The following is a 16,491-nucleotide window of genomic DNA, read 5'->3' as shown; positions in this document are numbered from 1 at the left end:
ACCTCAAATATCTCTGAGATGTTGGCCGGGACGTAAATCCCTAGATTGGAGATCGATTTTTCTTTCCAGACATATTTAAATCTAGATTTCAAATGAGTCAAAGATCCTGGGGGTATATTCAGAGGGAGCACTTCATTCTTGGTGGTGTTTAGTTTGTAGTATTATCCCTGCCTGTACTCATGTAGTATGTGGTACAGTGAGTCCGGTGAGGTTAAATAAATATGACAGTGGAAGGACATCAGGGTGTCATGTTGTTTTTACATGGGGCATTATTGTGTGCTTAAAGCTTTATTAAGTTCCTTGAACTTACTACTCACAAAAGGTTGACACTTACTTGAAGTCACACTGCTAGATGTCAGTTTATTGATTGTCTTAAAAAAAATAACAACAGAAAAACTAACTACCCAAATTTTTGGCAATTTGGTTGTCATGACCCCTTCTAAAGACGTATGAAGGCATGGCCGAAGGGCTGTTTTTCAGTGAAAGGTTCTTTTAAATACACCTTCTATACTTATGCCCTTCTGGCAGACATTGAGGTGAGAGATAGCGCCAGTAGTCAAGTGAGAATCAGTCTGATCTCTAAGAGGGAGGCTCAAGGAATCAGCAATAGCAGAAGCTGTAGCCGAGTGCCAGAGAGAGAGTCTAAGTTCCAAGAGGGAGACGTGATGCCTAAAGGAGCAGCTGATACAGCTCGGTGTTGCAGTGAGAGCTCAGGAGTTGCAGCTAAGCAGGTGCTTTGCAGCTTCATATGCTATTATGTGGGCCCCTACCATTGTTTTTCCTTGTGGACGCTTCATGCCCCGGTCAGACATTGATGACAGTCCCAATCAGCAAGAGTGTCAACTCTGGGATAAATTGTGTGATATGCCTCAGCTGTGATTTGCGCAACCGAGTGTTTCTGGAAAGAAAAGATTTAATACAAGTGATTATTTCATCCTAAAATGAAGGTTTGGTGCCCAATTGTACCGTGCTAAAATACCACACCTAACTTTCCTGATAGTAAACCTGCATGCTATGTAACTATCCACTGTATCCTGGGAGGCGGAGGACTGAGCTAGTCCTGGGTGGTAGTGTGAGGATATCCACAGGTTCATGTCGGGGAGTAGACACCTCCACCGCTCCACAGAGAGAAAGGAGGCTACATAGTGAATTGTTTTGCAAGGTGGAACTCTGTTCAAATCTGAATTTAGGTTAAATAATCATTTCTTTTTCGTAAAATAACATTAGAGTGGACCTGTTACCATGAATTAAAATGACATAAATCTGTATATCATGTTAGCCATTTGCTCCATGAGTGGCTTCTGTTAACTTATTTGTTTGTTTGTTTTATATCTCTTTCCTCCGACTACTTTAATGGCAGACCGTCCATCCTGCCAGTGAAATCCTATGAGAGCAGAGGAAGAGTGCATATTTGGCAGGCTTCCCAGTAGTTTTAAAAAGATGACCCCCTTGCTTATTTTTTAGCAAAAAATTACTAAAAATTGACATTTGTATTTGGAAAAATAAATAAAAACTAGAAGATCACAGCTCACAACACTCTCATTGAAGTGTTGCTGCCTTTCACATTATTTTAAATAGACTCATCACTGTAATTTCTTTTTTCCTCCTCTTCATTAATATCAAACAAAACCCTTTTAACTATTGAGCATGAGACTTGTTTTGAATGAAAGGAAATGAATTGTTATTGTTAGATGGTCTGTACTGGCTGCTATCCTCTGCTTGTTATGCACAATTGTACAGAAGAGTTTCCTAGAAGAGTCAAGGTTGTAAGATATTGCCATTCACTGTACACTGACTCTTTCTCTGCAAATAATTTTCAAAAACTAACTATCATGACTGAAAACAAAGGTGTATTACATTGTTCAAACTATGAAATGTACAAAACAGAATTTTGTTTAATTCATATTCTCCAAGGAAATAAAATATGATCTGCAAAGATTTAAGGGTAGATTTACAAAACCTTCTGAAAAGGAAAGGTGGAGTTGCAACCAATCAGATTCGAGCTATCATTTATCTAGCGCATTCGAGAAAATTATTTCTAGAATCTTACTGGTTGCTATGCAACACCAATGTTGCTTTGTAGAAGCTTTAGTAAATATACCACTTAGTGTTTGATCAGATGATGAAATGGGCTCCATTCTTCACACCAAAATTGTATCTGAAAATTAGGCAAAGTGTAATATCTAGGAAAACATAGAACCAAAACGCTTGTTATACAGGAAGTGCGCCATTGTACTTCTGGCAATGCGTTCCAAACTGAAACACATACCACCGGAGAGTACATTTGATAGTGGAGGGGTGTTATTGCACCTCCTTGGTACATATCTTAGATACTCATGGGGAATAAATACCAGCTAGGCAGGTGTCCTAGTGACTCACCTAGGAATCTCTGAGTTTGCATTTCCAGCTTATGAGGTCCCGAGTGAAATGCATATTGTTCGGAGTGCCTCATAGAGAATACAAGGGAGCCATTGCCTCAAATATTTTGCAGAAAAAGTCAGGTAACTACATGTGTTTTTTGTTGTTTTTTTAATTCTTTTTTCAGAGAGAAAAAAAATGTCTGAGTACAAAATCAACAAAATGGACAATGACCATATCAAAACATGTATATTTGTAACATCTGTCTTTGTCTTGACAAAAGGCCAAATACAGGACCAAAATGTCAACTTATAATGTAAGATATGGAATTGAATTAAAAGACAATGAAAGCAGAAATAGTGATTGCATCTTTAAGTAAACTGCCATGTATTTTTGTGGCTAATCTGTCACTAATTTTAGCCAGCCAGCTCGCTGCAGACATTGGCCAAAATTAGTGAAAATTGGACAGTTGTGAAGAGAACATTAGAAATAGACTGTAAATGACTATAAATTAATGTGAATGCTATAAAGAGTAATACAGGAGCAAAAACAGCTCAAAATCACGTGATGTTACATATTTTTCATAATTTTTTAATATAATCCAGATCCAAAACCAAAACCTTTCATGTTTTAGGAGCAAAACCTGTGATAAAAACAAAACACGAAGACGTTTTAGAAAATATAGAGAGAGAATGTATATTAGAGATGTGCGCTGCCCCCCGTGTTTTGGTTTTGGATGTGGGTTTGTTTCTAAAACGTCTCCTTGCTTCCGTTTTGTTACTGGTTTTGCCCAAAAATCCTAAAAGGTTTTGGTTTTGGTTTTTGGATCTGGAATTAATTATGTAAAATATGTAAAATTCTGTGATTTTGAGCTGATTTTCCTCCTATATATTTATTTATAGCATTTAAATTAATTTCCAGTCTTTTTTGAATGATCTCTTCACAACTGTCCAAATTTTCATAAATTTTGGGCAAAGTCTATTATATATATACATATTATTTATACATTATTATTATTACTATTACCATTTATTTATAGGGAGCCACAAACAGTGAACCATACAGGGTAAAAGTACAGAACAATAAACAAATAATATCATGACTCCAAAACTGCACGCATAGCTAGTACAGTGAAGTTGGAGAAGAAGAATAGGTATAGAGACAGGAGGGAAGTGGGCCCTGCTTGTAAGAGCTTACATCCTATTGGGGAGGGCAAACAGACAGCAGGCACAATAGGGAGTCAGTGAAGGGGATCAGGTGCAAGAGGAGTGAGTAACGGGCTAGTAAGAGAGAGGTGAGGAGCTCAAGCAGGGAAAGATGGTTAGGTGGATGTCTGGTACATACATGCATTCCCTATTTTTATATATATATGTGTATCGTGCAGTCCCCTTTACCCTGGGGTTGTGCAAGGTGAAGGTTCCTGTCCCACCACCACTACTAAATTTTCAGGTTATCTACGGGCCCTGTCCCCTGGAGGCACAGACACCTCAGGCTCCAAACACCACCGGCCTTCTGGCATCAGACCAAGGAGACCCTTCCATTCAAGGCATCCCAAGCCAACCCTACTAGGTCAGATACTGCACTTGAGCTTAGCCAAAAGGACAAATGGAGATTGACTTTATAATCTCAAACTGAACATTAGTGCATAGTTATTGGATACAGATATATAGTTCCCATGTTTGAGTCACAAAGGTAGAATTACGGCACAGATCTACCTTACCTGTGGCATAAACAAACACTTATCTGTAAATCAAAGTATTTGAAAGCTTCACTCTTGTCATGCAATGAGGTGATGTCTTGCACATACTTTTGTGCATGTGCCTTAGGATCAGGGCCGCCAAGAGGAATTTGGGGTCCCGATACAGCAACTTTTTGCCACCACCCCCACCCCCCACAAGTGTGCAGGAAGAGAGAGGTATGCCGCCACACAGCAGCGGCAGTGAAGCGTTGCAACATAATGATGGGGGCGTGGTCAACATGGGGCATAACATAACATATTGGGGGAGATTCAATTGCTGTCGATGTGACACACAGATATCGTGCAGCACACATTGCTGGCAATTACGGTAGAAATCTCAGCTCATTTTCCCTTGGGAAGAAAAATGAACGGTGGTTTCTCTCAAACTTCAGCAGCAAAGTGTCTCACGGACGTTCCGGAGACACTATGCAGCTAATTCAATACCCTCATTATGTATTAAAATTGTGTTACTCTCACCTTCCGGTTATTACAGCTTTCACAACCTGGCACTGGATTCTTGCATAGATCCTGGAATATTGGAACCTGTTGGAAAATGTATATATGGAAAACCGAGCAATAAGTGAACAACGTACATGATACATATCACACAGTATAAAATACATACATTATAATATAATATTACATTTATCACCAGCTACAACATGCCTGTCACGACTGGGTATAGCGTACCTGCTATCATTGGCACTACTCTAAGCAAGATGCAGAATCTAACGTGCCCCTGGTGTTCACCAGGGACCCCCGCAAGGAGGTATGGACTCAGCTGCAGGAAACACGCAGGTCGCGGTCCTTCCACGAGTCGGATAGCGAAGCACGAGAAGAATTGTCAGACAGGCCGGTTCGGTAACGGTGCGAGCTAGGCAGGTACACAAGGAGAATCCGAAGGGAAGGTGAGTCAAGCCGGATCGGTAGCGTTCAGGCACAAAGGAAGATCCAAAGGGGTAGTCAAAGGCAATCCAGGTCACAAGGGTCACAGGCAGACAGGCAATAATCAGGAAACAGGCAATAGTCAGGAGACAGGCAAATAACAGGGACACTGAGGGAAACGCTGGAGTCAGGAATGGACCTAAAACTCTGGCACTGGAGGGGAGAGCCAGAGGAGGTTAAATACACCTATGGGCCAATGAGAAGTCAGCGCTAAGCGTTGTCATAATTAGTGCCTAGCGCGCTTAGCATTGTGTCCCGTTGCTAGGCAACGGGAACGCTGTAGCCGGCCGGAGCCGGAAGTGACGTGTCTGGTTGTCTAGCAACCAGACGCGCTGTTGAGGACACAGGCGGCTGTCCCGGATATAGCGGGCGGCGCCTGACAATGCCACCCCTCAGATACATTACGCCACATCCCGCTACCTCCTACCACATCACCCATCACATCACACCACTTCCCAGACAAATCACACCACGCCCCCCTCCCAGTCACATTACCATGCCACCCCCAAGGCCCATTATAATGTCACCCTCAAGGCACATTATCATGCCACCCCCAAGATATTATATAACCCCCCAAGACACATTTTAACATCCCCAGACACATTATGACACTCCCCAGCCCATTGTACTTACCTATGCATCAGAGTACAAAAATGCCTTGCAGAGTGAGCAGGTAAGTTCTTAGTCACGCGAGATTATGAGTTCCAGGCCTGTTTTGCTGGCTGCTGGACAGTTTATGATGACACACACTGTCTGTGGACAGCTCCCTCCAGAGTTGAGTTAAGGCTTTGGGGGGCATGGGGCACTTAAGACAGGGGGACTCCTATGGTCTAAAATTAAAAGCATAGTGTCATAATTCATGAAAGAAAGAGTTACTAATTAATCCATAATGTATCGAAACCATTCAGTCAATCAGCAAAAATTACACAGTGCCATACAGTAGGGAAAATAGTACATACATAAAAAAGGGACATACGAGGTAGACAAAATAAATGAAGGCATGAAAACAAAGCAAATGGTATGGAGGACCCTGCTCAGAGCTTACATTCTAAGTGGAAGAGGGCACAGCTGAAACAAGAGGAGCGAGTGTGGCTCAGATTGGAGATTAGGACAGTTGTGAGGGTGCTTTAGTGTGAATAGTGTTATCGAGGATAAGGCCACCTTTAAAAAAGAGATGGGTTTTCAGAGAGTGTCTAAAGATTTGACGGCTGTGGGAAAGCTGGATTGGGTAGGGAATTCTATAAGTGGGGAGCAGCACAGGAAAAGTCTTGTAAGTGGGAGTGAGAGGTGGTATTGGACATGGTTGTGCACAGGGGAAAAGTAGATGCTGAGGAAATGGTAGAAGAAGGTAAGGAGATAGATGTGACAATAGGGGCAAAGGGAGACAGACACACAACGGGGGAGAAGGAAAGGACAGACACCCACAATGCGAAGACAAATAGACACATACACAAAGGGTTTAGAGGTGGGGTTAAAGGTTGTACAACGTATGTATGCTAAGAGGCCGTGCACTGTCTATATATGGCATTGTGCAACCCTTTGGGCTGAGGAATGGAGGTGGTCTTGCTGGTGCCACCTATGCGGTCACCCTGACTGACTGTGCCTTGAGCAGCTTGTGTCTTTTACAGAACTGGCAGAGCCCCAGAAACAAAAACATACATATAGCAGCCCTGTGGGGTAGTACACATCTAAAACCAACATTTTAAGAATATCACTAACCCAAGCTTACAAACAATACTGTTGGATTATACAGCTCATATAGAGCTTTAAATACCGGAGACCAATAACTTCATAATAATCAATCTCAATAATACATTAATTCTGACTTATAAAGTAAAGCAAAATAAATAGATATAACAGTATATTTCAATATCTCAATATATCAGTTAATTCATTGCGTTGATTGCTAAATAACTATCATTAAATTGAGCTAATCAGTTAATTAATTGTATTCATTAAATAGTGTTTGCTGATATATAAAAAAAGAATGCCATTTCCCGATGGATTGTGTTCAGTATATCACAGTTGTAATTTTTTATGTTAACTTGCCTGTCGTAGCACAGTGTAAAGTGCTCCAGGCTTCCTCCTTCAAACACTGCAGGCCGTTCTGAGCAGCATTTAGCTCCACCCTGCTATGTACTTGGCACTGGAATGCCGACTTCTTCATACTTTAAGATGGGTGCCCAGTTCCTGGTCCGTGCTCTCTGTAACACCTCACCCCCAATCGCGGGTGCACTTGCCACCTACTGGAAGGAAAAAAAGTGCTTTCTAAAATAAAACAAAAAAAAAAAACTACACAGCTCCAATGAGGCCCCCCCCCCCCCCCCAGGCAGGCCGGGCCGCAGTAATTTGTATTACTAGGGCGTCCCTAACCATCTGTACTAGGTCAGATACTTCAATTGAATTTAGCCAAAAGGACAAATCAAGATTGACATTTTAATCTCAAAGTGGACATTAGTATGTATATACATGGTAACTGGATGTAGATATAAATATCCTCTTGTTTGATTCACAAGGGCAGCATTATGGCATATATTACTATTCAGCCAGATTTACCTTACGTGTAGCATAAGCAATCACTTGTAAACAAAACAAGGTTTTTGAAAGCTACTCTCTTGGCTCTCGATGAATGCTTTGCCCATCGAGAAGTGTATATTACTAGTCTTTGAATTTTGTAGTATGGATGCAGGTCACCTTCATCTATTTACTTTTATAAATGTCTAACTCTATTCATTCACACCACTGGCCATCCAATGGTCTCTGCCTGTTTCTGTAGCAACAGTGTTTATGATGGGTGTCGTATTATGTTCCAAATTTATTGTGTCCATAGTCTTTGATGTTTTTTAGTATGTGTGTAGGCCACCTTCACAGGTTTATAGGAATTTTGGTCTTATCTTTTTTTTCCACTGCCAGCCATGTGAACGGCTAAAGTATATAAGTACCAAGATGAATGACTCAAATACCTACAATATTTTCTAAGTGGTTTTCTTCTGGCTCATACCAAATGAAGCACTGTGACTGAATCACTTATAAATAACTTATTGTATAAATTTATTTAAAGGTATTAGCGAAGGGCACAAATTTATATAATTGCAAATGTACTGATTTTTATTATATAATATGGTGTAAAGCATTCAAGAAATGACATCAAAAGTGTTTTTGTTGACGGGACACACCTAACATAGTTGTTTTGATTGACTTGTATAGAGTATGTTGTTTTCTTCCAGTGCACGTTGTTACTCACCCTGTGTGTGATATAAAGTAAATTTAAAAAACAGAACAAAATTGTGTACTCTGTTGCTAATGAGAGTGAACATTGAGTCAGTTTGTGTAAAGTATCTTGCGTGAAATCGCTCTATGCAAGCTGTATGATTCTATCACTTATGCCAGCCTGCGCTTGGAAAAGTTGTTCGAGTACAGTAAGGGGGTGTTTGCACAAATATGAATGGATGCAGACAAGGAAAAAGATGTATATAAAAACATAAGAAAGCCATATTATTTACGGGTGGTCAAGCGCATATGTGCAAATAGCAACTGATCATGATGACAGGTCTCCGGCACTAGTGAGTCCCCTGTGAGTGGCTGTTTGTAATTGCACCACTGACACTGATTGGTGCTTTCTTCGTCACTCAGGCATATAGTATATTTTTGTGGTTGTGTTCTTTCATCTTCTTTTGTACACGAGAAGGTGGAGTTGTTTCTGCTTTAATAGAGAAGGTTTTTTTAAAGTTTTATTGATGCTTAACAATACATTTCTTGTGCATAAAATATATCAAAACATGTACGGAAGTAGGACGTAAGTAGAGATGGGCGGGCTCGGATCCCCGAGAAACGAAACCGCCCGAACTTTGCCTATCCGAGTACCGAGCCGAGCAGGCTCGGTACTCTCCCGCCCACTCGGATTCCAAATCGAGGCCGAACGTCATCGTGCAGGGTGTAGTCACAGGCTGATTAGAGCAGGGACAGAGAATACAATTCTGATTACAAATCTGGTTACAATTCTGATGACAATTGATAGAGAAGAGAGGAGGATAGAGCAGTCTTTTTTTTCAATATTTGGCACTACAAGTGCTTTGGGGTGTCCCCCATTCTTTTGCATTAATATTTCTGGCTGTCAAAAGTCCTATTTGTTTTACGAGCCACGGCGGTGCCCAGCCGCCGCTACTCCCCTACCTCCGTCCCGGCCGTCGCTATGACGACCGGGACGTCACTTCCGGCCAGGACCCGGCCGTTGCCAAGGCAATAGTCGGACGCTTTCTATCTAGCGCCACGTCCCGGCAATGAAGCTATGTCGGGCTCGTGCGCACACCAGCGCTACCAGCCTGTGGGCTAATTAATACATTAATGTAATTATTCAAGGGGCTGGGTATTGTCAGAGCCAGGCTCTGATTGGCTGCTGACAGTATTTAAGGCAATGAGGCCTGCTGCCTCATTGCCGGTTATAGCTTCTGCTTCCCAGTCTGCTGACCTGCTCTGTGCCTGTTACTGTCTGTTGAACTTTCTGCTGATCTCCCGTGGATGACCCTTGGCTTGGGTTTGGACTTTGCTAATGTATCTCGTGACCCTGAACTCTGGCCTGTTTACCGTTTTTCCTGTCTGCTTGTGACCCTTGACCCCGGGTTGTTAATTGGAACTGGAACCTGCTGCCGGCCCTTGACCTCTGCGCGGACCTCACTCCGCTTGCCTGGGTTCTCCCCAGCCGGTACACACTTCACGACCCTCTGTCAGTCTGCAGCCCAGTCTGTCCCCACTACCAGGGGCTCCAGTGAACACCTGATTGGCAGAGTAGACTCCGGGTTGTGTTGTGGCGACTGGAGGGGTTCCTAACAATTTGTCAGCAGACTTAAAATATAATATTTAGCACTCCCAAGTGCTTTTGGGGTGTCCCCCATTCTTTTGCATTAATATTTCTGGCTGTCAAAAGTATTATTTTTCAGCAGACTAAAAATATAATATTTAGCACTCCCAAGTGCTTTTGGGGTGTCCCGCATTCTTTTGCATTAATATTTCTGGCTGTCAAAAGTCCTGTTTGTCAGCAGTCTAAAAAAATAATATTTAGCACTCCCAAGTGCTTTTGGCGTGTCCCCCATTCTTTTGCATTCATTTTTGTGGCTGTCAAAAGTCATATTTTTCAGCAGTATCTAAAACAATTTGTAGCACTACAAGTGCGTTTGGCTCATAATGGATTCAAAGCAGTCCACATATGAGCAGAATCAGCAACCAGGTTCTGTCACCAGTCCTGATGGTAGTGTTCCCAGTACGTCATCTGGGAAAGGCGATGTCAAACTACACAGTCTTTTGAAATCAGTCAAAAAAACACACACCAAAATTTTTTTTACCGCGTTGAAGGGAAAAAGTAGTGTAACTGAGAAAAAGTTACCTGCCGATAAAAAAAAAATTGCCAACATGCCATTCTACATACGCAGTGGCAAAGAAAAAATGAGACCTTCGCCTTTCTCTATTAGTGGCAGATCAAAAATGTTACTGAGCCTTATTCTTGTACGGACACTCGTGACAAAGCAAAGCCAAGTAATTTGGAGTCTAAAAGTGGTGCACAAGTACTGTTACACGTGAAAGCCGAGCTGCAAGAAAACAGTAAGGCATTAGAGGATAATGTATGCTCTGAATCAGAAATGACACCAATCCCTGTGGAGAGTCCATCCACCAGTGGTATGTGTAATCGTGAGCATTCTGTTAGTGACAGTGTACCCATAAAGAAGGTTCCTTTCATCAGTTCTGCTGATGTGTGTCTTAACAGTCCGAGTGTAGTCGGTGATACACCAATTGAGGATGCCACTTTTGAATTAGAAGAGGATGAGGGGGAGATTTGTGTAGGCGACAAGGGCACTAATGATGATGTTGATGATTATGATTCAGACAGATACCAAATTGCCTTTCTCAATTTCTATTTATATTCTAGACTCTATAACGGCTGGATAGTTTACTATTTTACTCCTAGTGGAGATGCACTGATGCAGACAGATACCAAACTACCGTGGTCCATTTATTTTTACTTTCTAATTCCACAGTCTATGCAGGCTGCATTTTTTCTATTCAACTACAAGTGGAGGGCGGGGGGGGGGGGGGGGCATAGATAGCCACCAAACTACCGTGGTCCATTTATTTTTACTTTCTAATTCCACAGTCTATGCATGCTGCCTTTTTTCTATTCAACTACAAGTGGAGGGCGGGGAGGGGGGTTGCATAGATAGCCACCAAACTACCGTGGTCCATTTATTTTTACTTTCTAATTCCACAGTCTATGCAGGCTGCTTTTATTCTATTCAACTACAAGTGGAGGGCGGGGGGGGGGGCATAGATAGAAACCAAACTACCGTGGTCCATTTATTTTTACTTTCTAATTCCACAGTCTATGCAGGCTGCTTTTTTTCTATTCAACTACAAGTGGAGGGTGTAATATACACCCAAAGATGATGGCTGCATTGCCAATAGGCAAAGATGAAGAGGAAGACAACCAGGTTTGTGTGCAGAATTAAGGACGGCCTACCAGGGATTAAACTGTTTTCTTCCTAATTTATTAGCTTTAGAATTACCTTACTTATCAAAGAAACAGGTGGAGCACTAAATTAGGTTATTTTATGCCCAAAAACATTGATTTTTAAACAAAATTGCAAAACAAAACCAAACAAAACCAAAACCAAAACACGCAAGGGCGGTTTGGCAAAACCAAAACCAAAACACGGGGGTCAGTGAGCATCTCTAGACGTAAGTGTCGGTGGAGTGTCCCTGACCTCAGATGTGTGTGTGTTTTTGCTGTTTATTGTAGAACAGTATGGAGATCAATGTATTTCTAAGCAGCCCTACTTTTACAGAGATTTTCTTCCAGGCAGAAAACAACTTGAAAAAGAACTTGTGTGGACAAGTCCTGACAGTAGTATTTCCATCCTGTCATAGTCTATTGTAGTGGCTAGTGAAAGAAAGGGATTTGTTAAACTCATTAAACATGCTAGCTGAATCGCCATCTTGCAAGTAGAATAACTTTAACATATGCCAATTGTTCCATCAAAAGGAAGCAGAAGTCAACAATCAATAAATAAATAAATAAAATAAAAAATTGGGAAGTTCACGTTTATTTTTCCTTATTTTCCTGAAACTTAGTCACAGTTAATCTATGTTATTAGAGCTCATATCATTTCATAAAGAAAATAATGCAAAATAATTAGACCAGTGATTGTCGTTAGAACTGACTGTGCAAACTCTTTGAGCCATATACCCTATCACTGTAAACACAGCCACTTATTACCCCAGCTTGTGCATCGTGTGCCAGTTGATGAAGCAGGAATCACTGTATATTTAGAACCATAGTGACTACTCAAAATTTTGGCAGCTCTCCACAGGAATCATTAGGAAGCCACAATAAAAGCAAATGTAGCCTGCAATTTTGGATGGAAGGTTGAGCTTATTTGCTGTCCAGGATTACATGACTGGAAGTGCTCCAGGACCAGCAAAGCTCAGGCTGAACTGTATTTTAATATAGCAGGGTTGCTTATGTTGTGCACAGGTTTAAGATATGTTCACATATTTCATGTGCTTGGACAGAATACAATATAGATGAAAATGTATGTAATAAAATAAGTGAAGGCCTATGGTGCTGTTTTCATTTACAATTTACAGAATTTTAATTTTTTTTCTATTTATTGCTCTAGAGTACAAGTGCAACTGTGGAAAACACAATAAATTGTATGGAGAAATCAAATTACTGACTTATCAGAGATAATATTCTAAATAGTCCATAAAGGAAATATCAGAATAGGATAAATCGTAAGTGTACCCTTAGGGGCATATTCAATTAGGATTTGCGACCAAGATTACGTGCGGCTGCCTTTTATAAAGTGTCAACGCGGTACCGCAACCACAGATTTCTGTGCCACCCAATAGGAGTGCGCACGGAAATCCAAAATATTGCAATACTGGGACCGGTGCAGCATCGTGGAATCAGGGGCGCGAATCCTAATTGAATATGCCCCTTAGTGTGGTCAGGACATCGAAGGCCTTGTGTGCCTTATGGGACTAGCCTCTGCGGCTTGAATTCAATGCTTGAGTTCGGCCGTGGGAAATCCCCATGTTATATATATGACTGAACTAAAACTAAGAGCTCATTTGTGGTGGAAGCTCTTAGCAGATAATATTGTGTCGCTAATAAGGTTTTTTATTTTCCCAAGCCTAGGATCCATGGATTTATTACAAATGCAAAACCTGCATCTAGGTGATAAATAAAGAAGGTGAATGAGGTATGTGTTGGGGTGTTTTTATTTCAAATAAAATTATTTTTACACTTACGTGTGTGTTTTATTTACATGGTGCACTGCGGGTACAAGCAGGCCCTGGGTGACAGGTTTTGCTGGCACTTGTGGTTCCCCAAGTGCCAATATGTCCTGGCCACCATGGTACAGTTCACCCACCTCTACAAAAAAATCAAAATAGTTGCAATTTAAAGATACACTATGTATGATGCTTCCAAATTGAATTCAGCAATGAAGAGAAGACATATGTGGGCAGCAATTAGTGGTACTATATAAATAAATTGATAATAATGATGATATGTGGCTTAGTGCAAATGTGAAATGTATATGACTCTGTGGTTGGATTGTCACTTAGAACAATTATATACACTCATACTGGAGAATTGATTAATACATCTTCTATCACATCTCCATATTGTTTTGTTGTGAAACATTTTTTAATTGTCAGTGTGTGAATGTTTTGAGAGATATATAAGTGTTATTTATTCACCTTGGTTTTGCAACAGGATCAGCTAAAGAACAATGTAATAAATAGCTTTGGTTCATGTGACTATGCAGTGGTCAAACCACTTATCGAGCTGCATTTTTTAACTGAGAACTGCTTCATTCTTGCAGTTACATTCCTGATGTTCTGCTATCAGAAGCTGAAATGCATAAAGCAGTATTATCTGTCAGTGAGTCACAGCAAGACAGGAAATCTCGAGCAGACCCACCCTTCCTTCCTGTAAGTCAGTTTCTGAACCCCAGGCATGTGCGTCCAGATGACTGTAAAATGTGCATTCCAGGCATACAGCAAACAATTCAGATTGATCATTCAAACAAGCCAATTTCAATAAATAAATATTTACTATTAAAACAAAATTAAAACAACCAAATGGTTATATTTATCATTTTATCCAGCTTTGACTGTGTCAAATTGAAGATTGTAAGTTCTATGTTTTTTTAAATATTATTATTAGTATTATTATTATTTAAAATCACAATTACTATGAAAGTAGTCACAACGTGTTCAGCCCAGGGAGTCCAGCCTGGGAAAAAGGATAGGAGGAGCTTGGCTGTTTGTGCCGAAAAGAATAACAAAGAAAGCGGATTTGCAGGTGTGCTGGTATGTCCATTAATAGGCTGTTCACAGCTGTGGATGTCTTCTGCGTGGAGCTACCAGGTGTGCGTACAGTGGCCAAGAGGTGGATTGTAGCTATAGATGCTGTAAAAGCCTATAAAACTGCAAAGCGCTACACACCTTAATGCATTGAAGAATAGCTAACCTTCTGGACTGCCTTTAAAGTTAGAACTTACATTAAGTGATCCATACAGCTGTACGCTATATAAATATATTTACTGCTGGGTGAGGTAATTAGAAGAGTCAGTGAAAAGCTCTATATCTAGAAGGTGATCTTTAAAATGTATGGCACTTTTTATCAAATGTGCTTTTGGCAGCAAAAGCACCAATTGAAGCCTAGTCTGGAAAAAATCCAATCACCAGTCATCTTAGGGTGTTTGGATGCAAAGCATACACACACATTTCTAAAGAGAGAAGGCATAAATTGGGCACAAGACTGTATTTTACTTGGATATTGTCTTGAGAGTAAAGGCTACAGGCTTGGGACATTGCAAATGAGAAACTCATAAAATGCAGATACATCGTATTTCATTAAACAACATCACCTAATGAAGAAATAGAAAGTGAAGTTCAAGAAAAGGTAGTAATGCTTGACAAACCTATATCCTTAAATGTTTCTGAGTCAGAGACATTAAATCTCGACAAACAGCAGGAGACAAGAATTTCTGCAAGAAGCCACAAGGGAAAACCTCTGTCACTCACCGGACTGTGAGTGCTTCTTCCCGGACATTTAGGAACCGTGGCCGTCCTCCATCCTGAGGGACTGCGCATGCGCAGCCCTTTCTAAACCTTCAGTGTATGTTCCTTTAACTTAATTGGCAGATCAGGCAACCTCCCTATATTAAGCACCTGTGGTCTACACCACGTTGCCTGATCTTGGAGTCTCATTCCTCATGAGTCTCTGAAGGTGTTCCTGTGTTTCCTTGTTTATTCAGCCCAGCTGATTCCTGTGGTTTCCAAACCACTTCTACCTCTGTGGTTTCCAAACCACTTCTACTACTGTGGTTCCCATACCACTTCTACCATCTACTGTATCATCGTGACTGTGAGCTGATTCCTATCCGCTGCCTCCGTGCACTACAGTCTTCTACCACTTTAACTCTACCATGTATCATTGGGACTGTTAGCTATGCCTATCCGCTGCCTCCGTGCACTGCAGTCTTTCATTCACATCCACTCACCTGTTCATGATTGTGACTGCCAGCTGATTCCTATCCGCTGCCTCCGTGCACTACAATCTTCAACCTGCAACTCGTCTGTGTTTCATCATCGTGACTGCTAGCTGATTCCTATCCGCTGCCTCCGTGCACTACAGTCTTCAACCTGCAACTCGTCTGTGTTTCATCATCGTGACTGCTAGCTGATTCCTATCCGCTGCCTCCGTGCACTACAGTCTTCAACCTGCAACTCGTCCGTGTTTCATCATCGTGACTGCTAGCTGATTCCTATCCGCTGCCTCCGTGCACTACAGTCTTCAACCTGCAACCCGTCTGTGTTTCATCGTGACTGTTTGGCTGATTCCTATCCGCTGCCTCTGTGCGCTTCAGTCTTCAGTCCTTGTCAACTCTCCTGTGTTTCTTTGAGTCTGCTGCCACTATTGCTACCCGCTACTCTCCGTGATCAACAGTTCCAGTTCAACTCTGCTCTCCCGTGTCCCATCGTTACTGCACCTGCTGGTTGCTATTGGCTACCTCCGTGTTCCCGCAGAGACCCGCTGCTGTTACTCCTCAGCGCTATTCATCCATCTACTGCTGATCCGCTCTCCACGCCTTCCTGTGTTCCCTGCTGGTCTACCTACCTGTGCGCTGCACCTGCTAGACCACCGCTTCACCCATCCAGGGACTTTGCATCCTGCCGGCCTCCTGCCGTTCAGGTATCTCTGCACTCCTGTCTGACTGCCTTCTCCTGAACCACGGTATGCATACTTCCCATTGACTGTGCTGTGTATTGCATACCTTGCTGGACTGTGTTGGTTCTCCTCTGGAGTTTGCTATCCGCTGAGTCTATTGCCATCATTGACTGTGTTATCTCGTGCTGGATTACTTCAAGAGACTTTCTATATTGGC

General features: G+C 41.7%; 1 long non-coding RNA gene across 1 annotated transcript in view; it reads right to left on the bottom strand.

Annotated features, from left to right (window-relative positions):
* Positions 1-776: 776 nt before the first annotated feature.
* Positions 777-16,491, bottom strand: part of LOC142142714 (uncharacterized) — a 155,274-nt gene continuing 139,559 nt past the window's right edge. Inside the window, exon 3 of the long non-coding RNA XR_012689296.1 lies at positions 777-898. This is a non-coding gene — a long non-coding RNA (uncharacterized LOC142142714). The remainder of the gene's footprint in view (positions 899-16,491) is intronic.

This window comes from Mixophyes fleayi, chromosome 3, assembly GCF_038048845.1.
Source record: "Mixophyes fleayi isolate aMixFle1 chromosome 3, aMixFle1.hap1, whole genome shotgun sequence".
NCBI classification, from domain to species: domain Eukaryota; kingdom Metazoa; phylum Chordata; class Amphibia; order Anura; family Limnodynastidae; genus Mixophyes; species Mixophyes fleayi.
The sequence above is the reverse complement of the archived record's forward strand: the minus strand, read 5'-3'. Positions and strand labels throughout refer to the sequence as shown.